We start from the raw sequence: 25,887 nt of genomic DNA, 5'->3' as shown, positions 1-25,887 counted from the left end.
TGAACCTGTGATAAAAATTCACAAAGCCAAGAAAACATTTAGGTGGTCATTCCAACCCTGGCGGTCCATGACCGCCGGGTTGGAGGACCGCGGGAGCACCGCCGACAGGCCGGCGGTGCTCCAATGGGCATTCCGACCGCGGCGGTAAAGCCGCGGTCGGACCGGCAACACTGGCGGTCACCCGCCAGTGTACCGCCGCCCATTGGAATCCTCCAAGGCGGCGCAGCTAGCTGCGCCGCCGAGGGGATTCCGACCCCCCCTACCGCCATCCAGTTCCCGGCGGTCCGCCCGCCGGGAACCGGATGGCGGTAGGGGGGGGTCGCGGGGCCCCTGGGGGCCCCTGCAGTGCCCATGCCACTGGCATGGGCACTGCAGGGGCCCCCGTAAGAGGGCCCCTAAATGTATTTCACTGTCTGCTGCGCAGACAGTGAAATACGCGACGGGTGCAACTGCACCCGTCGCACAGCTTTCACTCCGCCGGCTCGATTCCGAGCCGGCTTCATCGTGGAAGCCTCTTTCCCGCTGGGCTGGCGGGCGGCCTGAAGGCGGCCGCCCGCCAGCCCAGCGGGAATGTCAGAATTACCGCCGCGGTCTTTCGACCGCGGAACGGTAACCTGACGGCGGGACTTTGGCGGGCGGCCTCCGCCGCCCGCCAAGGTCAGAATGAGGGCCTTAATGTAATGGGCAGTTTTGGGTGTGGACCAGTGTAAACCCCTTGGATATTCTGTTCTGCCATCTGCATGCCTGACATAAGAATTCCACCTGAGTGATGCGGAAAATTGAATTTGCTTAGTTTGCAGTATTGGTATTCCCTTATACCAACATGACTTTCTTCACATGTTGTCCATGAGTAGATTCACTGTAATATTGTCTATATAAACCACAACAAATATCTCAAGATAGTCTCTCAGGACATCATTCAAAAGTAACTGAGATGCTGTAGGAGTGTTGTACAGACTAAATGGCATAACAGTGTACTCAAGCAGACCAAAACAAGGTTTAAAGGACATTTTCCATTCATCCCCTGCTATTATGTGGACTAGGTGGTAATCTCTCCTCAGATTAAATTTAGTATAGATGACTGCAGTTTCCATTTTTTCTAACAGGACCTGAATGAGTACTGTTTTTCTATCATGATTTTATTCAAAACCCAGTAATCGATATGTTTTAGTAATTCTCCACTGGCCTTGAGAATGAAGAAGAGGGGAGAAGCTGCAGTGGATCTGAAGGGTCAGATAAATCCATTAGCCAAATATTGGTCCAAATAGTGTCACAAATGCTGGTTTCCTTGCCTAATAAATCATATATTCCTGGTACTAGGCCAATTTAACAATCATATGGCCTATGTGGAGGCAACATTTAAGCATTTTTCTCACTGAATGCGTCATTAAATTGTTCATACTGTGGCAGCAACTTTATATTTTTTTTCATGGCTGTCGCTATTTTAATAGGTCAGTACTAGTTGTCTGGGGAAAGAAACTGGTGTGACAGCGTCTTCCAGTCAAAACAGGGATTAGGTTATATTAACCAAAGCATCCCAGTAAAAAAAAAAACATACTGCTGAGTCCTGTTGTCTTTGAAGAGAATCTGTTCAGAATGATCTCTGACTGGATTCTGATACACCATTGTAATATATGGTGTTTGTATGGTTACCAGACCACTAGAAAAAACACTACCATCTACTGCCTGCACAAGCTCCAGAACTTTCTTTTTAATGCATGGAATCTTCAGTTTGGGGGCTTTGTCATAATCCACAAAATGTCCAGTAGCTTCTGGATCTAGGCAAACCTAAATTCTATGTATTTGCCCAGAGGAACAAAGGTCTACCGCCAAGCAGAGACTAGATGTATGGTTTTCTGTATAAGAGTTTACCAAAGGAATTGTCAACATTCCCAAATGGTTCCCTTGCTTGCAGTTTCAGTGTTTTAGTTTTTTATCACAGTCTCTGTGCTTGCCACACTCTTTTTTATAGGCATGAGAGGGGAACAGCACATTCCTTAACCAAATGGCCTTGACAGCCACAGTAGAGACATTGCTTGTTTCATCAGTGGGTCAGTTTATCTTCTTTCATTAAAGGTTAGCAGATCATCCCAATTTACATTGGCTTTGTGTCACGGTCTGGGTTTGTGTTTTGAAATCCAGGTTTCACTGAATGGCACTAAGTTTTGTCTGATTTTCATTTGTTTCCTTTCCTCTTTGATAACCTAGGATCCAGCCGCAGGGTTAGATTAATCCGGTCAGCACATGAACCTGGTTGAGGATCTGTGTGTGCCAGCAAATCTTTTTACTGTTCCTTGAGACCTTGATAAAATAGTGCTTCTGTTTTCTCCTTGGGCCATGATGTTTCTACAATGAGCCAGTTAATATGTTCTAGGAATGAGATTAGGCTTTTACTTTCTTGCCAGATTTCAAGCGACTCATTGTCTTACAATGAGATCACTGCTCGCCTAATGAGCACATTTTCAAATTTGCTCAAAGATCTTCGTCAATCATGTAAGTGAGGACTCTCTTGTTGTACCAAAGAAACCACCTAGGATGCAGCATACCTGGATAAGTAGATGATCAAAAACGTCATCCTAGATTGTGAAACAGGAAATGTGCTGGGTCTGCAAGTGAAATGTAGCTCTATCTGTGCCAGCAATATATAAAATTTTCCAGGGTCCCCCGAGAACTGCTCTAGAGTTCATTGAGGAGGAATAGCACCTGTGTGACCTATCCCAGCATTGAAAGAAGCTGTTCTCCACTCCCACCAAGTTCGCATACCTTGGTCTGAAAGTGAGCCACCTTGTCTGTAAGCAGTGCTGTAGCATTTTTGGACTTAACAAAGTCTCTTTGCATTTGAGTTATGATCTTCAACAAGTCATCCAAGGTGGCAATGATAAAGATCCCTGTGAAACTCAGGAGGAACGTGTAATTCATGCGCTCACTATAATGTCAGTGTTGATCTCCTTCCTCAGAATTTGCACTATGATATTTAGATCCACCTCCCAGCATCTCCAAATCAGAATTTTGTAATAGTACTGTATGTTGGAGTGCTCAGGTTAGGGAAAAATATTTGGGGATGGAACAGTGTGGAGGGAGAAAAATTTGCCAATGACCAGTAGCACTTGAATCAATAATCACCATGCTCCACTAGCTACAGTTCAAGACTAATGATTAATAAACTAGCTCTTAGAATATGAGCACCTTATAGAAGTGCTGTATTATTGAGGGTCAAAAAGAAAGTATATCAGAGGTGATCGTGGCCATACTAGTCAAATAACACCCTCTCACATACACACTCTCAGTCACCTACAGTCAGAAATAAAATGGTGTACAAAGCACAGTTGTCTTTACTACATGTCTCCAGGGACAACATAAGAAAACACTCTTTCTACTTTAATCACCAGGGAGATACAAATTAGATTAGCCCAACAAGAGCCTATTATCCCCTTCCCCGCCATGGACGTAATGGTTACGTCCGTGGCTGCGGCGCTCAGGCGTCACAGACGTAACCATTATCTCCTGGGACCGGCCCAGGTTTTAGGCAAGTAAATACATTTACTACAAAGGAGTATTGTTGTCATGCATAAATGGCATGTGTGTAGGTGGTGTACTAAATGCAGGATTGTGTGTGAAATTGTACTTAGATTTATGCACAATTATATTTATGTTGTCTTATGTCTAATTTGCTTTTCTTTTTTCTTTTTAGTGAGATATCATTGGTGATTGTTGTGGCTGTGCAGAGTAGTTGTTGGCGTTTCAAGGGTGCTAGTGCACCCTGCGTGCAGCAGCATTCCCACCTGCTCATTTATGAGCTGGGGACAGTGCTGCTGCACCTTTCCCACTGGGCTGACAGGTGGGAACCTTGGTTCTTCCCCGTCAGCCCAGTCGGAAAGTTGTATTAGAGCCAGTGGGGAGACTGCCACCTTAATGGCGGTCTCCTCGCCACAGGTTTGGCAGTTAGGTTTTCTGACCTCTAAACTTGTAAACACGTCCGTAGTTTTTTTGGAAAAACTTTTAAGGATCTATACAAATAACCCTTGCTGAATACAGAATTTTGACTAGTTTTTTTCAGAAATGTGTAACTTTCCAGGATCCACAATGGGTTTCACACCCATTTCTATCACTACTTGGTAGAATGTTGAAAGCATAAAAAAAGGAAAAAATGGGCCATCTCCCGGTAAATTAAAGTACAAAAACTGTGATGAAAAGTTTGGTTTCCTGAATCAAGTTTGCCTGTTCCTTGGACTGGGAAGATGGTGACATTAGCACTGAAAACCCTTAGTTGATGCCGCTGCAGGTTAAGAAACAGACACTTTCATCCGCCACACTTTTTTCCCATTTTTCCCCCAAAACTAAATGTATCTATATTTTGCCTAATTTCACAGTCCCCTTCAGTGGAATTCACAAACCCTGGTTCCTTTAGAATACCTAGGGTGTTGGAAAAAAGGGACACAACTTTGACATGGATACCTTATGTGGATAAAAAGTTATGCAGGCCTAAGTATGAACTACCCCACATAGGCAAAAAAAGGCCTAGCACTGGGAGAGATGTCCTGTAAGCAAAAGGGTTAAACTCCTATCTGTTTCTTTCTGAGTAAAACAGCACTTCCCCCAACACATCATGATCAGCAATAAAACAGTTAACACTCTGCAAAGGTAAGGTGGGCATGAGATGACCATAAATGTGAAAGTCAGAATATCGCAATTAAATGCTGATGTGTGGGGGCTAGGATGTCTAGTAGTCTGTTTGTTCTTTACTTGCTTCAAGCTAGGAACACGCAAGTGCCCAAAGCAGCATCAGGTGAGACTATATAGAAAGTATGGGAAACGCTTAATTACACCAATTTTCAAGTGTGTTACTAAAATTGTTCGGCAAAGGAAACAGCAGTATATTACTGAATCACATAAATACATTTAAAAAAGTAGTTATTGTAGCGTATATTAGGTCTTTACATAGAATTATGACTGCAAGTACATGGGGCCATCAACTCATCGGCCCCGGAGAGGTATAAAAACAAGTGCTTCAGCTGTCAGCTGGATAACACAGCCTACCCTTGTATCTGTGCGCAACGTAATGCTCTTCTGGCACTGACAGGATACTTTAAACATTGTTTACATCTTTCAGCCACATGCAGCTACAATATATTATGAAAGGAGTGAAGGAAAGGTTGTTTTTTGTGCTCCATGCCATCCCCGGAGTGGCTTAACTTAATTTGTTTTCAAGATTACAAGTGTGGCCTTTGTTGTCTTTGGATGGAAACTATTTAACTTACTTTTTTGGTATTCAGCTCTAACAGTAAAATGAAATTAAGAATGAGCTAGAAAAGAAACATCTTTAGATAGGTCACTGTAAGGAATTCTATTACGATATTATAATCATTGCTGGTGTACTGAAAAATCCGCTCAGTCCCTTTTTATATAGACATTCATAGACTTTTGGTGCTCTTTCTGACAGTTGAGCTTGTATTAGAGGGACATCTACTGTAACTATCTGAAATTTCACTTTGTATATATTTTACATTGCTAAAAATAGAAAGGGAGGTTACAGGTGTTTGAAAGATTGTTGAATTATGTTAGAACGATCCACGGGTGGGTTGGCCAGCTTTTCTTTTAAATGATAGTGCTGTCTGCTTCTAATATAGGGACCATATGACTGGAGTATGTTTAGAACACTTGGGGGCATATTTGTACTCTGTTTGCGTTGAATTTGCATCTTTTTTTCACGCAAATTCAGTGCAAACTTAACTCCATATTTATATTTTGACGCTAGATCCATCTAATATCAAAATATTGGAGTTAACGTCATTTTTTGGATGCGTGACACCTCTTTGCGTCAATGAGATACAAGGTAGGAATTTCTGTTAAAAAAATGACTCAAAGCTCCTAGCACCTTATTTATCCTCCAGTGCAAAAAAGGTGCACGGAGGAGCAGACCTAAATAATGGCCCCAACCCTGCTTAGTGCCATTATTTAATGCCTGGGTCAGAGCAAGCGTTAGGGGACCCGTGTACCCATTTCCATGGTCAAACACCATGGAAAGAGCCCCCAGGTGCCCACCCAAAATCCCAGGAACACACCAACCCACACAAGAGGGACACCAGAGGATTTTTACCTATTCCATTCATTCCAAAATGTACAATAGTGTAATTATTTGTATTGTATTTTTTTATTCTAACATACCATGGTTTCTATATATGAAAACCGTTACCAAATGTAAACAGCATCTTCAATAGTTTTAAATCTTGCACAAATGATCCACCTTCTGAAATGGAAAGCTGGTAAATTAATACCCAAAGATAATCCTTTTCATGCAGCACAAAACGATTTAGAATTGTTGAATTTGTTATATTTTACATGAGATGTGTATGAGAGATTGAATGAAGAAGTTTATTTTTCTTTGATATGACACCAATTAAAAAAAAAAAAAAGGAAGCCAAGAACCATATATCTGAAGCAAAGACTAGCAATGTATGGCACATTAAAGTAGAATATTCATTAGATAGCCACTGCATGTTCAATAACACAATCAACAAAACATACTTCTTTTTGCCAGATCTCTAGTTATTTTACAACTCACCTTTTCCTTGCCTGTGACTTAAAAGTGGTGTCTACTAGTGTTTACAAGGCAACACAAACTATTTGTATAATGATATACAATGATATACATTGAAGCAAAAGCAATTTCAGGCTGAAGACAGCTAAAGTTTAGCCATTTGGGGAAATGGGATCAGGAATCTGTCAAGCAGTCGGGTCTGTTGGTATGAATGCTCCAACAATGACAGAGTCTTTCTACTCAATTTAATCTTAAGGACCACCAAAATAATGCCCTCGCAGTGCTAAGCAACACAAAGCAGTGCAAAGCTTTGCGTTCCTTTAAGTGTACTTTTCCAGTGCAAAATAGGTTTTTCAGTGGAAAGTAAATTAGGAAAAAACATTAGGACATTGCAGCACCCTGCGCCCCCCTAATATCACCATGGTAGCGCTGTATTTACAATACAGTGCACCATGGCACAAGTTAGGACAATAGCGACAACATTTTTGATGCTATTGTGGTGCTTTGCTGGACTTGCACCAAAAATGTTATGATAGTCCGGCAAAGCACAGGGAGGCCCAAAGTCTAATGCACTAATGTTATTTTAACACCTGCCCCAGAATGGCGCAGTGAAATCTTGTAAATTTTACTGTGCCATTTTTTTGGGCCTCCCTGCAGGGGAACACCCCCTTGCATACATTATACCTAACTCAGGTATAATGTGGCGCAAGGGGTTACAAACTGGTGCAACGCTTGCATTGCCTATTTTGTAAAATGGAGCAGGTTGGGGGACTGGTTAGTGCTGCATTAGGGTAAAAAAAATGACGCTCAGGTGGTGATAGTGGCTCCAAAATATCCCCCATTCTGTGCTGGTTAGCATCAATTTTGTGACCTAACCCAGCACAAAATATTTGTAAATCTCCCCCATAGTGTGTTTTATTTTAAGGAGGAGTACTGCAGCACATCCAGTGCATCTCTACTGTCACAATGCAAGTGGTAACCACTGATTAGTTGCTTACTTTAAAGATAGCGTTGTGGTGCACAACTTGCAGGATAATGTTTATTACTATTCATAATAGTGCTATTTACTTTGCTCTAGGCTGTACATACAAAGACAACATACAACAAGCACTTCTGATATGACAGCTCTTGTATCAGGGACCCTAGGCTTTTCTATTTACATCATGGTGCTATGGTATGTCTTTTGTAAATCTTCCTTGTTAGAAATGGGGTCTCTGGTTGGCAGTCAGTATGCACTCTGTCCAAGCAGGGACCCTCACCCTAGTCAGGGCAATAGAGAAACACACTTAGATAACCTCTGCTTACCTCCTTGGTAGCTTGGCACAACCAATCAGGCTTATCTCAGAAGCAATGTGTAAAGTATTTGTTCCAACACAAACAGTAGTACAGTGAAAACACTACAAAACAGACACCACACCAGAAAAAAAGGTAATATTTATCTAAATCAAACAAGACCAAAATGACAAAACTCCACAAGTAAAAATATGAATTTTCAAAAGAATAAAGGGCTCATTACAACCCTGGCGGCCACCGACCGCCAGGGTTGAATACCGCCAACAGACTGGCAGTACGAATCGCCATGGGAACCGGCGGTTTACCTCCATGGATGTCCCGGTGGTCAGAATCCCTCAGGGCAGCGCTGCCTGGGTATTTTGACTCCCCTTACCAACAGCCTGTCCATGGCAGTAGACACCACCATGGAAAGGCTGGCAGTAAGGGGAGTCGCGGGGCCCCTGGGGGCCCCTGCACTGCCCATGCACTTGGCATGGGCAGTGCAGGGGCCCCCAGACACAGCCCTGTCACGATTTTCACTGTCTGCCTGGCAGACACTGAAAAGCACGACGGGTGCTGCTGCACCTGCCGCACCGTCACATCGATCCATTAGGAGCCGGCTGCAATGTTACGGCCGACATCCCCACTGGCCCAGCGGGGATGTCCAAATGCGGCCGGCGGGTTTCCAGCCACATGGGCGGCCGACTGGCGATTCAGCCTTAGCGGTCGGCTTCGTCCGACCGCCAAGATTGAAATGAGGGCCAAAGAAAACAATGGAAACATTGATTTTACACAAAGTACCTAGATTACATAAAAAATAAAGCCGCAAAGGTGAGCGTGCATCGAAAAGTCAGAGATGCGTAAATTTCTTACTCACAAGTGAGGCCATGAGTCGTTTCTTCTCAGGTTGGGTAGGCAATGCGTCATTTTTCTCCCTTGCATGAGAGTGATGCGTCAATTTCCAGAAAGGGCACGCACAGGGTCAAGATGACTTTGATGCCCAGGGGTGATGCGTAAGAAATCTAGTTGCACGGTATTAGAAAACCACGCTGCATGAGGTTTACACCATTATCAGAAGCAGCAAGTGGGTTTTATGTTGTTTCTCCAGTCCCCATTTTAACCTATGATAGAGATTGGTCTTGCAACAGTGAAAATCGAATTTGGCTATATTTCACTGTTAGGAAATGTAAAACACAACAGTACATGTCCCACCTTTAACATACATTGCACTCTGCCCATGGAGCTACCAAGGGCCTACCTTAGGGGTGCCTTTCATGAATATAAAGAGCAGGTCTGAGCCATGTTTACAGGGCTGCTAATGTGGGTGGCACAACCAGTACAGCAGGCCCAGTAGAAGCATACAATTTACAGGCCTTGGGCACCTCCTGTGCACTTTACTAGGGACTTACTGGTAAATCAAATGTGCCAGTCATGGAAAAGCCAATTACATATACATTTTACACAGGAACGCTGGCACTTTAGCACTGGGAAGTGGTGGTAAAATTCCCAGAGTACCAAAAACAGCAAAAAGAGAGTCAAGCACACAGTCAAAACATTGGAAGCAGAGGCAAAAAAGACAGGGGAGACCACACCAAGGATTCCACGTCTAACACGTTTCCCCCACAGCTGAAAGTGGGGAGACCAACTCTACCTCACGGGAATTCTAATTTCTTAGGTAGAAGAATCTGAACAGACCATCAGCATTGGTGTGTTCTGTTCCAAGGCAGAAATGGACCACATTAACAGTTTTGGATTCTCACTCCTCATCTACATTAACCATCTGAGGGCCCTGTGGTTGGACTGAACCTGGAAGTGATTCCCAAACAAGTAAGGTATTAGTTCCTTTAGCGCTCAGATGACAGCAAAAGCCTCCTGCTCAATTGCACTCCACCTACGTTCCCGGGGAAGTAACATCCTACTAATGAAGGCTACGGGCTGGTCTAGGCCCTCTTCATTTAGCTGTGATAAACTGTTCTTACAATATGCTCTGAAGCATCAGTCTGCATGATAAGTTCCTTGGAGAAGTCAGGTACCTTCATCATGGGTGCCGTGCACTTGGCTGCCTTCAGGACATCAAAAGCTGTCTGGCAAGACTCAGTCCAGATCACCTTTCTAGGCTGCTTTTTGGAGATCAACTTAGTCAAGGGAGACCAATAGTGCCATACCCCTTGACAAACCTCCTATAGTTTCCTGTGAGACCTAAGGAGGCTCTCAGCTCAGTCTGGGCCTTAGGAGGATCCCAAGCCAGAATGGTGTCAATCTTTGGCTGTAAGGGCACCACCTGGCCACTCCTCACCTGGTGTCCCAAGTCCACCAATAATTCTGTCCTATTTGATACTTGCTTGCCTTAATAGTGAGGCCTGCCTTACGTAGGGCCTACAACACTTTGCAGATGTGCTGCAAGTGTTCTTCCCAAGTGGAGCTGAACACAGGAATGTCACCCAGGTAGACGGCACTGAAATCATCCAGTCCAGCCAACACCTGGTTGACCAACCTCTGAAAAGTGGGAGGGGCATTCTTCATCCCAAATGGCATCACCCTAAACTGATAGTGCCCATCTGGGGTGGAAAATGCAGAACTCGCATTGGCCCTGTCAGTCAGGGCAATCTGCCAATATCCAGACGTTAATAGCCCCTAAGCGATCAATGAGCTCATCAGCTCGGAGGATAGGGTGAGCTCAGTTTTAGTGACCCCATTGAGTCTCCACTAATCCACACAGTTCTGGAGTGGCACAAGAAGCAGCAGCTTTTGGGACCAATAACTGAGGGATGGCCCAAGGCTACTCAATTACCCCAAGGGCTAACATTCAACTCATCCTTTGTGTTGGCCCTAACCTTGTCAATCACTCTGTAAACTTTGGGGCATATTTATACTTTTTGACGCAAAACTGCACCGCAGCAGTTTTGCGTCAAAAATTTTACCGCCGGCTAACGCCATTTCGTACCACCGTGCGGGCGTCAAATTTATACTTTGACGCACGGCTGCGCAATCAACAGGTGGGAGTCATTTTTTTTTACGCACATCGCGGCGTCAAGACGTAAAGGAAAACGACGTTAACACGGCGTAAATGACTGTGGGTCGATTTACGACACCGCAACCCGGATATGCGCCGTTATTTTTATGCAATAGCGTCAAAAATACCTGCGAACACTGCCATTTCAGCAGAGGAGAGCCAAAATGGATCCCAGATGCCACTACAGACCCCAGGAAGATGACAACAGACCAGGAACCAGCCAGGACGATCCATATAAGAACCAGGACATATATAGAAAAAAAAAAAGTGTTGCTTCAGTGCAGAGGAGCAGGAAATCCTGGCTAAAGAGGTGACGGAACACCAGCACCAACTGTTTATCACCTCTAAGTTGCCAATCAGTAGGAGAGAGGCCATATGGCAACAAATTGTTGACAGGATCAACAGTGTGGCTGAAGTACGCAGGACAATCACCGAGTGTAAGAAACGCTGGCATAACTGCAAACATAGGACAAAGGAAAAAAATGGCCAGGAACAGGAAGGCAGCACTGCAGACTGGAGGTGGGAGTCCAGCACACCAGGAGGCCCTGGACCACATGGAGGAGATGGTTGCAGCCGTCATCCCCGAGGAGATCGTCACAGGGATTCAAGGACAGGACAGAGCAGACTACCACGAGACAACGCACATGCAGGGTAAGTCGCATGGGGATTTAAAATGCAATAATGTCAACTGTGAGCAGGGGTGGGAAATACGTACTACACATTGCATGTAAGTCATCATATACATGGAGTGGCATGGGTAAAGGGGTACTGCAGGGGGGCATGGCCTGCACAAACAGAAGCTGGGGCACAACATTACACTACACCAACAACAGTCCCATAGGGGCATCCTGTCTTGCCAACAATGGAGCAAAGGGAAAGGCTCGACAGGAGGGAAGGCCACTACGTCAAACTCACATCCTGGTACTCGTCAGCCAAAATATCTCCTACATTAACTAGGGCCCTATCAGCAATCCTCTAGCCAAAACAACAACTGCAATGTAACTGCAACAACAGTTGACACTACCACCTCTGATCTCTGTGCAGCTATAGTAGCCAATGGCAGTAACCTCCCCATGGAACATACATACCTAAATTAGGGGGTGAGGATGACATCTGCAACAATCCCCTGAAATAAGACAAAGGCCCCAGTACACTCAAATGTCAATGCCCATAGTTGTCACAAACATCAGCCAATGTAAACAGCAATAGGAGCGACACAGCACTAAGGACACACCCATGCTGCATATGTCAGGGTCATCCTGTGCCTGGCAAACAAGGCAACATCACAAAAGTCATACTGCTCAGACAACAGCATCGAGGATGGGACACATGGAACTGGTCACTGAAATACACCTGCACAGTCAGAGGACGAAATAGGACACTGATACAACTATCAGGGCAATCCAATGTAACACACATTACCCAACATCAGCAAGACACATTAACAATATCAACATCCATATCACATCATAACATTGCCATGCATATGATATGCTACATGTCAATTACATTTAAGTCAATGTGAACAATCATGGATTGGGGCAGGTCCTGAGAGGCAATAGTGCTGCCAGGACCATCAGAACACCCACAGCCAGTGAAAGGTCTCACCATGAGAATGGATATACACGGAGGGTTGAGTAGGACAAAAAGGTGGCTATTCTCTATTTGGTATAAAGCAACACCTAGAGGCAAGTAGGCAGACAAGTCTGATAACTCAATATCGTACATGTGACACACAGGTGGGTCATAGGCATATAACAATGCCCATATGAAGGACAGCAGATACCAATACCAAACAAGATCTCAAAGTGAATTCATCAAAAGGCAGGCATGTTACGTCAAAATTGTCACAACACAGACACACTAATTGTACCCTGTTTCATTGCAGAGGAAGATGGATCTCCTGCCGATATGCCTGTCCCAGATTTCCCTGATGACATGGATGACGAGCCCATAAACATTCCCCAGGAGACCATCCAAAAGGTCCTTGAAACCCGCCAGACCCCACCTTCAGTCACAAGGAGGAGCACAGAACAAGCAGCCATCACAGAAGAACCACCCACCACCCCAATTGCAAGACCTGCCAGCTCCTATACAGCTGAGGACTCTGACGACACTGGCACCAGCTTTGAAGGAACTGTAGTTGGAGTACAGCGGGAGCTGGCCAAGGAGGTGCGGGTGGGGATGCAAACTATGGCAGCCAGCCTTGAGGGTGTGCGCTCGTGCATGATGTCATCTGCAGATCAGGCTGCAGCTATGCAAGCCCTAACATCCATACTGCAAGGACTACAAGAAACTGTCAAGGAATTCACCACTGCAGTAAGGGAGTTGCCACAACACCTCGCACCCCAAACTTTCCCCTGCATGCACGAATGCAATCATGACTCCCTCAGGGCCGACCTGGCTGCCTACCATCGTGATGTAGCTGCTATTCTCAAAAACCAGCAGGCCCTCCTTGCTGCAGTACTGCCCTCAAGACCTTCACAAGGAGCAGCGACCGGGATGTCTGACTCCACGTCTTATAACACTGAGGTGTGTGTTGCCCCTTCACAACCAACAACAACAAGGACGAAGCAGGCAACACACACACCAGAAGATGAAGACATGGAACAGATCACATTCACAAGGAAGAGTACCCGGAAGCACTAGTCCCTGCACCATGGCCTACTTTGACCAAGGTCCTATGTATTGTCAAATGCCAGTCTCACAACAACTATACTCAACGTCTGTTCTGCTAACCACTGTATAACTTGTCAGTATTGCCAGTGAATGTCTCTCTCCTACTAATTGGCAAATCCTGTCCCTCTGCACTGTTGGTAACATCACCCCAGCATGTCAGGAGCATTATCCACACCCCTTCTGTAGGATCACCATGTAAGATTTCACTAGAACGGACTCAGCAAACCTGGACAATGTACATATTGCACTACAGCACCTATCAATAAATAGCACTTGCACACCTACTATGTCTCTGTGTAATTTGACACATCAACTGTGCAGTAGATAACACAAAAGTGCCTTTGTGACAACCATGTAGCTTGTCAATACAACTGTCCTGACAACATGTAGTCAGATACATCTGTGCAGTGGCCAGGATTGCATCATAGCCTGCCCATCCTGAGGAGAATAACTGACGAAGGGAGAAACCACACACAATCATGCTGTGTTGGACAGAATAATGCTTCATCAATAGAAATCAAAGTCAACTAATGGTGGCTGATAAATGTTGTCACCATGCAATACTAATACATTGAATTATGCAGTCTAATCTAAGCAAACACAACTAAACTCAGCATCAATCAACCTTTCTGAGTAAACTTCCAAATAGGTACTCATGCTGATTTTTTGCACACATGATCTATGTCAGTAATGAAGACAAGAAGACAAGAGTGTTAACAACACCTCATCTTCAAAGATGTCCCTGAACATCACACTGCAGTCCGACCTAAAAAGTTCCCCACAATACCAAGTCTGGAAGCACATTTTGTGATGTAGAAAACATACTCATCGACACAAATCCTTTGTGATCCATGTAAACTGCAAATGGTGGTTCTATCAAATGGTGGATACTTACCAAGTTAGCACAGGGGTAGCTGCCATTTTAAACCTATTTTTTCTTTGGTTTGTAGCATAGGACACAAATGTCATAGAACAACAATCACCTACACTGATGGCAAGGCCATGATCAAGTAGCAGTTAACACATAATGCAAAGGGTTAACTATATATTTATTCATAAGTAATCACACCAGAGGCAACTAAGGGAAAAGTCATACCTACACTAATCTAACCTGACTACTCCTTACCCACAACTGTCCCTAACTAACCTAAGCTAAACTTACTGTACACATATAACGAATCGATCTAAACATCAACCCCCCACCCACCATTATGAGACAGGACACATGCAGGACAAACACATACTAACCTACACACATACTATACTATCCTAAACAATCATGTTTTTTTGGATATTTTTTTTTTATATATATTTTTTTTAATTATTATTTTTTTTTCTAAACACACAGGAACCCCAACATTGACCACCAACCCACACACTGAATAATGAAAAGTAGAAAGAATAAGGACCCCCCACCCTCCTCCCTAACACTAACTAAGCTAACAACCTATACTAACCTAACACTAATCCCCCAAGCCCACTAATCATGATAACAAGGAAAGAGGAGGGAGGGGAGGGATAAATGTAAATAGACCATATCAGTCCTAGAGGTTGGCCCTCCGGAGGGTCCGTCTGATGGACCTGACCCGCTTCTTGATGTAGGCCACAACCTGGCTCAGCTTGTCCACCTTCCTTATGAACTTGTCCATTTTGCGGTCCAAAGCCTGGAATGCCGCAGGGTCAATTGGAGGTGCTGCTGCTGTCTGGGTCCCGGCAGAGGTGCTCTGTGTGGGTGTTGAGCCTAGCCCACTGGACTGTCATGCAGCTGTGATAATGCTGGGCCCTGGTTGTGCTGCAGAGGCAGGGACAACTGTCCCCGCCGTTGATGGGGCCACTTGGGGAGAACCAGTGGTTGTGGTGGTGGTGGCTGTAGTGGGCAACGTTGGGCCACCCTATGGTGAAGCCCACCATGCTCCGGAGGCCCGATCCACCTGGTATTTTCGGGCCATCCGTCGGAACCCCGACTGCACCTGCAGGGTGTGTCGGTAACTCATGGCCCGCCTCTCAAATTCATGCCTCTGTGCGGCACTCTTGTTTGGAGCTGTGAAGAGAAAGGGCAACTATTTACTATAGGAAATGCATTGTGTGGAATAGCACAAGTGGTCAATCGGAAAATACATTTACTGTAGTTGTAACAGCTCATATCACCATATAGATCATTGAAAGTCTCAGAGGAAGTACATGGGAAGCCTGCATACAAAGGTCATCTCACACATAGCATATACAATAATCTACATGATGGGTGACATCAGCCAAAACTTGTCATCATAACAATTACAAATACAGCCAACATTCATGTTGCACCTCCTCCGCCTATTACCTGGACTCCATATGTCAGTGTATGTGATAACAATCACAAACCTCAAGATCTGCAATTTGTAATGGGATTAGCTAGAATAGAACTCATGTGCCATAACCGAGTGTATACACTAGGTTCTAAACAAAGTTTCAAATGGTCACAAGTATGTGTAACATACTGGTTGCTTCAGCCCTAGGTACCCTATTCCCAAACACATGCCTGTCTTTGAGGGGGGGGGTGGGAAGAACAACCAACAATCCCAAAATCGATGCACACCCAGGAGTGTATAGAAAGCTCAACATGTTTTTGCCTCCACACACACACCACCAGTGAAGGGCTATCAACAAATTGGAGTCAGCTAAACCTTGTCCTATCCAAGGTCCACACATGTCAAAATGTACTGACCTAGGCCAACATCACATACTTCCAGTGAGACATATTTTTCTACAGACACAGAGGAGCAAGAACACCCATGATCATGAATAGCATGTACACCTAGGCCGTTGCACTCTAGTCCCACACACTTCTAGTACAACTTGTGGAAGTACATGCCCCCGGAAGATCCAACCTACAGTGTACTCAGTACATCGGTTACTAGGGAAGCAGCAGATTTCAGACAAGCCATTTGCAGAAGCTATCTGGGAGAATGTCAGTCTGACATGCAGACTCAGTCCGGGACGAGTCCCAGAGCAACTCTTACATTAACTAGTCTATTCCACATGACTCACCCCATTTCCCATAGCGGGCCCTACAGGAATGGCCTACAGACCCAAAATCAGACAAATGGATAAGCATAGTTCAACTCAAAATGAAGTGATAACTGAAATCCCACTAATGGAACAAGACTAAAGATTGGGCAGCGCATCAAACCTTGCAATGTGTTCAACACACAGTAGTCCATCACGCATCACCAGCAAACACAAAAAATACCACACATGCAACACTCACTGTAGGTGTCGGGGTCCTCAAAATGAGCCACCTCTCCCACTGTGTACGGTGCAGGTCCACCTGTAAAGCATGGAAGGAAGAATATACTCAGAATCCGTGCACTGACAAACAATTGCAAATACAAACACAATGTGATAATATGACATGAGTAATGAAACACTTTCACACATGCTCATACTGCATGGAATTATTAATGCGCAAAATTTACATCGGATGAGTCTCCTGCTACAGTTACACACACTACTACACACATGCAGTGGCCCGGACTGTCATGTGGTGGCAAAGATGCACCTCCATTAGTATGCAGCAACAATATAGGTGTGCAATCATCTCATCATGTGTATCCAAGAGAGACATCCAAAAGCTGCTTACTTGAGTACTGACTGACCTGTTAAACAGCCTATGTGGTCATGACACATATGTGACTGATAGGTACATGGTACAGAGGGCCAGTTACTTTGGCAATACCTCATGTTGTTACAGTTTCATACTTTGATGTGTCCAAACAATGGTGATTGGCACCAAACATAGATGTTTGTACCCTAGTCCATACCGTTGGACTGCCATCCCTATTCTGATTTGGGCACAAGTGACAATAAATACCTGTCTAATATGTTAGCTGAGGGCACCTGAGTCCTTTACAAATATGGTTCATGCTCAGATCTGGCATGGAACAATTAAATGTGAAGGAGCACATTTATCACGACAAGGCATGGCACTTCCGTGAACATTTTCCCTACACACCAACCAGACACACATGTGACATATGTGTGGGCCACATTGCTAACTTCAATTGACGTGAAGGCAGCACTCACTTTCAGCATCATGTAGGGTTTACAAATGTCAGTCTAGCTATAGCGTCAACATATGTAGGTATGATGTTTCTACATCCATACTTCACTGGCTATTGTGACCTGTAGAGTCCTGATTGCGTCATTAATGTGTCGCTTGTCTGACACAAAGGCGGCACTACATTACATTCTGCTACAAGCAACCTGTATGTGTTGAAAACATGAGCTACCTGACTGCTAGCATTTGTCATCCTTCACATAGTGCATCAATTACCCTGTATGTTTCCCTACCATTACACACAGTCAGCTACTTATCTGGCAGATTGGGTAACAATCATCACATGTCACAACACAGCATTAAATTGTGCACATTTACATGATCTGTACTCACCAACATGGCCACCAATCCTGATTCCCAGGTGGTCCAGCAGATCTTGCTCCCTGGAGATCAGATCAGCCCAGCGGTGCTTCAATTGATGGTCATTCCTTTGGCTACCATATAGACACACCAAGTGATGGCGCACCTTCCCCCACCGGACTTTACGGGCCTCCATGTGATACCCCTGTATCACCCCACCCCCACCCTCCAGCATAAGTGGGAGGAAATGGCAAACAAGCCATATAAACCCCCCCAATTCCTCCTCACCCATCCTGGAAAGCCGTGGCCTACCAGACATTTCAGCACTGAAAAAGGGGAAAAAGTAGTAGAAAAAAGGAAAAGGGGGAAATGGGGAAAGCTAGAGTGGGTTAAATACAAAGAAAACTTAACAAGAAGAAGAGCCCAACTATCCCCTATATCACAGTACCCACAACAGACTCCCACAGACAATATATACAACACTGGACTTGACAAATTAATACAACACAGACTCAGACAGTATTCTACAACAAGACAATGATGACAAAAGAACAAGTGAGATGGCACACTGGACACAAAAGCACTAATACACAGGACAACACTTTGCACACAGCCACACAGTCTAGAATAATCAGAGACTGCAAAGTGAAAGTGAAAGTACACCCACTGTACAGATTCTGTAAACAGGATATCCTATTACATCACATCCTGCATAAAATGGCTGCCGTTTTTTTCCATTATGCGTCATATTTTCACGCATACAGCTTGTGCGTCATATTTTGTGACGCACAGGAGTGCAAATAATGGAGAGTCAAAAAAAAAATCATTATTGGTATAGAATATTTGTTTGAGGCATATTTTACAGTTCTAGAGGTGAAAATTAAGCTGCAGAAAATTATGATATCTATTTATGAAAAATATTTTTGACTCAGCGTTATCTGCACTCCTGTGCATCAAAAAATATGACGCACAAGCTGTATGCGTGGAAATATGACGCATAATGGAAAAAACGGCGGCCATGTTATGCAGGATATTATGATATCTATTTATGAATTATATTTTTGACTCTGCATTATCTGCACTCCTGTGCGTCAAAAATTATGACGTACAAGCTGTATGCGTGGAAATATGACGCATTATGACAAATATGTATTTCATTTGTCCAAATGAGAAATGAATTTTGGCATGACCAAACGGTGCTAAGTGATAAACTTTGGGGTTAGCTATAGCAAATGTCCATTATAGGATGTATAGAAGGTATTCACAGTGCAATAGTAATGATTGGACAGAATGGATATTACTCATAATTGTACACATATGTAGGTAATTGCTGATTGCTAATTTAAAAAAATGAAAGAGATACCAGGATGTATTCCTTAGCAAAATTGTATCCACATGTATCAAGCTATTCAAAATTGCATAAAGGCCAATTAGGTAGTGCAATTGTCGCCTAAACATTTTTTGGGGGTATCCATGTCCTAATTACTAGTTAATTTATCTAAAAAATTTTCACTTTTGACATGTAGGGCACACATGCGCCTTATGCATGTGTGTGCTTCACATGTGCATAAAAAATGTAGATTTGGGGTGCAGCAGAGGGGGACTTAGGCCCCCAGCACCCTGGGGTTAGCTGTTCCAGACTTGCAACTTTATCCATGGGTTTCCCAAATTCAGTAATGCAAAACCATTGGCAGCAGGCCCATGGAAGCAAATTGGGTATGATTCACTGTTTGCTAATCTGTAATCCCATTTGCCCATTTGACGTTTGCCCTATTGATTCTTTGGAGAATTCTGACATACCATTTTGCATTGATTTCATAGCAAAATCTCAACGTTCCTTATGTCATGATAGCAAATAGGTTGTTGATGTATGTGGCCCTTTATGTAATACCTGGTTTAGTGGCATGTTTCATTCTTCCTGCTAGGTTACAACTGGGACACGACTGTGATAGGCTGCTTGCAACCATTTTGTTGATTGGATGGTACATGTACATGTGTGTGGTCCAATATTGATCCAGTATCAACTGTTAAGGTGTATGTTGTCACTGTAGCGTCCACGTCTCCTCATGAGTTAGTGGCAGCTAATCGTGTATCTAATGAGTATCGTTTGTAGCTAAATGTGAGAAAAGTTATTGAGGACATGGTAACCTACACGTGGATGGTCCCACCCTGTCACTGAAGACGTGTAATGAGACTTTCAACTGGGCAACCTTGGTGTGCTGAGTGAGAGAATGTCTCAGGTGTCTGGATCCGGCATGTGTCATTGCAACATTTGTACTCAAGTTGGCCTCTGCAGATGGTAATGTATCAGGAAACAACATAGCCTCTGTGCAGAAGTAAATGGCTGGTATTCAGCACACACGACTCATCTTTATTTTTTGAACAATGTAACTCAGCGTGTGAACTGTCAGGGTCCTCATATGTGTTGTCTTTTCATGGACATTATCTGAGGTTGCTGGTTGGGCTGGAGGCCACGTACACCATCAAACGCTATGGTCCAGGTACACTGTCACCCTTTGTAGTTTAAGCATTAATGAGGCCCAGACAACGGAAGGACCATGATTTAGCTATTCAAGGACACTGTCACAAATATGATACAAATAACAATCAGATGATGCAATACTATATATTTGAGTATACATTGATGAGGCAAATGACAAATTAGTCTCTGAGGTACAAGAGGTTTTGGACAGCACGTGTGGTCCATAGGTGGACCCCAGGTATCTTTAGGGTGACCCATGGACAGGTGCCAGTCAGGCTGACAGGATGCTGGGTCAATCAGGAGCCAGTTTTTTCACAAATTACATGATCAGTGGTCTGACTAGGACTGGTGAGAGGGAGCAGTAGACAGTTGACATGTCACACTGTGTATGTCCTGTGTTGTTTTGAAGGTGACACATGAACCCTGATAAAGTGTTACACTGCAACATTAGTAGCAATGCTTAATGATGTAATTGCCCAAATGTCAACATCTATGCTGTAGGAGGCATCAGCAGGGACGGGCATGTACATTTGGGTGGTGTGCATGGAGGGGATCACTGGTGTGGCCTCCATCAGTGTCTCACTAGTCCTGTCAGATGAGATTTGCTGAAAAATAGCCTACAGTACCTTTCACACGAGAATCAATCTACAGGTGATACCAGGCCTTAAAAACTCCAAGCCTGTGTATTGTATGAGCTGAGTTCCATGCAGTGAGATGGTACTATGACAATGGTAGGCATAGGAAAGGGTGTGGCACACTGGATGACTCTTGTGAGTGTGTGTGTGTAGATGAGGGAATCTCAGTGTACACATATCAGCATTCCAGGGACCTCTTCAGACAGGTGGGGTGTGACCAGCCGCATGTGTGTGTAATGTTTTTAGAAAAGGGCTAACATATAGATGGGTAGTGATGTGCTGGATGCTTGTCATATGTGTGGCACTTGTGCTGTGTATGTTCTGCTTATGTGTAACTCTAGTGACAGATAGTCATTGCAAAGATTGTAAGTAGTTGGAATTACTGCTGCCAAGAGTCTGGTAATACATTCCTGTTCCTGAAGCATAAGCATGCGAACTGCCTGATGTATGAGGCCTGTTTTCCCCTAGTTGAGTGATGGTGTTTTAGTTGTGTGCCATCTGCTGCGATGAACCATGTTTCCTACATGTATGTGTGTCATATGTGTGGTCCTCAGCTATTGCCCTTCAAAGGTGAACTGTACAGGATGTCAGTCATTTACATTGTGTGTGTATGTGACCATTGTATGATGGGCATTACATTTGTTGTGTGTTTTTCTGTGTCCTGATTGTTATATCATTATTGCTCCATGAGATGACATTCTTCTTCTGATATTTAAAGTTAAAGGTGGGCAGAAATGAATAGGCCAAACCATGATGTGGTGTTTGTTATCAGTGTTTATTTACAATAGTGCATTAAGTGGTGATGGTGATAATTATGAAAAGAAATTATTTACAATCTGTTGGCGCCTACGCACTCCAGCAGCCGTGTTTGGTTGTTCCCCCTCCTGTTGCAGGCCAGCATCCTCCTCTTCCTCGTCTTCAGGCATGTATGGGTCTGGTTCAAGGAGGTGAATGTTCCTTTTGACACAAATGTTGTGCAATATTGCACATGTGAGTATGATCCTACAGACCATCTCGGGGGAATATAGTAGGCTACCACCAGTGATGTCGAGGCAGCGGAACCTTGACTTGAGGATGCCGAAGGTCCGCTCGACAATGCTGCGTGTCCTCTTATGGGCGTCGTTGTATGCCCGCTCTGCAGCAGTACTCGGGTTCCCAAATGGTGTCATTAGCCATGGCTGGATGCCATACCTCTGATCAGCTGAAAGAAAAAAACAATGGGATCATGTTGATGTAGCTTGCATTATTGAAAAGACCGTTCATGGCAGTAATTGTCTTGTGTTGTCTGTGTCTCTTTTGTGTACTGATGTGACATCCTATACTTGTGGGCTATACCATCTGCATTGTGTTTTTACCTTGGCTGAGCACGTGTTTGTCTGCTAACAGTTTGTCATCAGTATGTTTTGTGATTTTCAGTGCAGTGTGCCCTCCCTAACATTGTGACTTGTGATACAGGTGTCCTTGTGTCTTCACTTGGGGTGAGTAGATAGTTCAATGTAGAGTTTAATTTATAAGTGTTGTTAGCACGTTCATATGAAAGTACCCTGGACATCCCATACCTTTAGACTTAGGCAGTGTATTAATGTAAAGGTCATTGTGACACTTACAATTTGCAAGGTGACATTTCGGATATCACACTCATTGACGTCTTCACATTAGGCTGTACAGTAAATTCCAATGTGTGACAGCTTCAATGGTGACGTACAAAACATGGCTAGTGATGTCAGGACCTCAATGTGTTCCTCTCTAGATGTTGCTGTTGTGGTGTATGTGTTGTGTGTCCTAGAGAGTTACTGTGCAGTGTGTGAATAAGTAGGTTTTAGTACTTACCAACAAGTAGTCCATTGCCATACCGTCCATCCTGGAAGTGTTGGTTGATGGTAGAGTAACGGAAGATGAATGAGTCACGGACACTTGTAGGATATTTAGCCACGATGTTTGTGAACATTCCTTGCTGATCGACTATGGCCTGCACGTTGATTGAATGTATGTGCTTCCTGTTGCGGTAGAGGTGCTCAGTTGCAGCAGGTGGCACAAGGCGTACATGTGTGCAGTCGATTGCACCAAGGACGTGTGGGAAGTCACTGATTGCATAGAACCCCTGTTTAGTTTCCTACTGCTTCTGCAGTGTGTTAGGGAAGCAGATGTGGCGGGGTGTCAGGCGAATGATGACATCCAGTACTTTTGGCAGAAATGCAGAGAATGATGGTTGTGATATTCCGACAACCAGGGTACCAGTTGTTTGAAATGAGCCACTTGCCAGCATGTGAAGTACGGCAAGCAGCTTTGTTTCTGTTGGTATGGTGCGGGGTGTCACCAAAGTGGGGGCCAACTGCTGTTCAATGTTTCGCAGCAGCTGCTGGATGGCCTGCCAGTTCAACCGGTACCTCTGTATGATGTCGTGTACCCTGAGGCCCTGAAGGGTTGTTCTGGGGCGGAATATCCGCTCCTGCCTTCTGCGCTGCATTTGGGGACCCTGCTGGTGTTGTGGTAGCTGCTGTTGTTGCTGCTGGGCTCTGCGTCTGCATGCACGCTGGATAAGAAGCACCTCCATGTCTCCCTGTTGCTGCTCTGCTGCTCTGCTGTTTGTTCTGTGTGTTCTGATTAAATACAGGTATGTTTGCCCTATTTTAACACCTGCCCTGACCCAGGCATTAAATATTGACGCAAATCGGGCTGTGCGTCATTTTATGACTCCGCCTCCCGGCCGTGCGTCATTTTTGCCCGGAAACATAAATACGACGCACGGCCGTTTGCGTCTTTTTTGGACGGGAACGCCTACCCTGCATATCATTAACGCAGGGCGGGTTGCCGCATCCAAGAAATGACGCACACAGCGGAATTTTGGCGTCCACGGGCTCGGGCGTCAGAGTTTAAATATGGGGCAACGTTTGCGCTGATTGTGCGACAAATTTTTTGACGCACAATCGGCGCAAACGGAGTATAAATATGCCCCCTTATGTTTAACAGGATGACTTTCCTCTGTGTCTACATCATGAGTGCTGGGTTCAAGGAAAACAGAGGGGCAAACTGTCCCAACACTTGGTGAAAGTCTCTCTGTTGTTCTGGGGTCAGGGAGCGGAGCGGTTCACACCCTCCACTGAACCATCTTTCTCTCTGGCAGACAGAAGGTCAGGAAGAGGCTCACTCTCCTCCTCCACCCTATCATCTGTTGCCAAGAGCATTGGCACCTCTGTCCTCTCAAAATGAGGCTTGAGGTGATTGACTTGTAGGACCCTCAGATGTTACTGGGAGTCCGCAAGTTCATCAATCAATCAATCAGTGTATTTGTAGAGCGCGCTACTCACCAGTGAGGGTCTCAAGGCGCTTTGAGGAGGGGGTGTGCTACTGCTCAAACAGCCAGGTCTTGAGGAGTCTCCTGAAGGTCAGTAGGTCCTTGGTCTACCATAGGTGGATGGGGAGGGTGTTCCAGGTCTTGGCCGCGAGGTAGGAGAAGGATCTGCCACTGGTTGTTGTCCTGTGGATGCGTGGGACGGTGGCAAGGGTGAGGTTGGCGGAGCTGACGATTCGGGGTGTAGAAGGTGAGACGATAGTTGAGGTATGCTGGTCAGGCGTTGTGGAGTGCTTTGTGGGCGTGAGTTAGGAGTTTGAATGTGATCCTTTTGTTGACGGGAAGTCAGTGTAGGTTTCTCAGGTGGGTTGTGATGTGGCTGTGGCGGGGGATGTTGAGGATGAGGCGTGCAGAGGCGGTCCGTATCCGTTGCAGTCTTTTCTGGAGAGCTTATGTGGTTCCCATGCAGAGAGCATTGCCATAGTCCAGTCTGCTGCTGACGAGGGTCTGGATAACCATCTTTCTGGTTTGGGTAAGGATCAACCTGTAAATTTTTCAGAGCATGCGGAGGGTGTTGAAGCAGGAGGACGAGACGGCATTGACTTGTTGGGTCATGAAGAGCGATGAGTCAAGGATGAAACCCAGGTTGGGGGTGTGGTTGGTGGCCGTTGGTGCAGCTCCCAGTTAAGGCGGCCATCAGGAAGCGTCCCAAGTGAAGGGGTGGGGCCGAGGATGAGGACCTCTGTCTTATCTGAGTTTAGCTTTAGTCAACTGTTGTTCATGCAGTTGGTGACGGCCTTCATACCCTCGTGGAGGTTGGTTTTGGCTGTTGCTGGGCAAAACTGAAAAGCAATCCTCCTCCAGAAAAAGGTTCCTAACATAAGGAATCCCACACAAGAAAGAAGGAGAAAGAAGACAAAACACAACAAAGACCAACAGACGAAGAAACATAAAGACAAATACATAAGTTAGTAGGACATGTACCACTGATACAAAACAAAAAAAACCAACAAACCAAATAGTTCATACCCTCAACAATAATATAAACAAATTTATATTTATTTCAAAATTCCTTCATGTGTATCAACCATTAGTTTGCAAAGAAAATGTAAAACGTATTTGTGTATATCCTGAGAAAAACAGATAAAAATCTATGTAAACTCACACTTAACAGTCATACAATAAAAAATAAAAAAATGACCCAAAAACCTAAATTACAACACAAGGACAAGGAAATACCATTCCTTCCCTCAAAGAGACATATCATCAATTGAAAAAATCACAATGGGAATTCTAAGACAATACAATGATATCCATGCACTGTATGTATTCAAAATGTCTTTACAGTCTTAATTCACTGAATAATGTCTGCATAACAAGAGTGAGAGTTCTTCACATCTAGAAGAATTATTACAGTCTAATCTTCCTTGTTGGCAACAGGGTGGCAAAAGCAACCATAACGTCCATTGTCTCAAGTGTGTCCGGATATCTGATATCTGTATTTGGATCAAAGCATGCCGACGCTCGTTTCGGTGACACGTGACCCAAAACTAGGTCACCCACCATCCTCAGGGCACAAC

Source organism: Pleurodeles waltl, chromosome 8 (assembly GCF_031143425.1).
Source record: "Pleurodeles waltl isolate 20211129_DDA chromosome 8, aPleWal1.hap1.20221129, whole genome shotgun sequence".
NCBI lineage: Eukaryota > Metazoa > Chordata > Amphibia > Caudata > Salamandridae > Pleurodeles > Pleurodeles waltl.
This window is presented reverse-complemented; position numbering follows the sequence as displayed.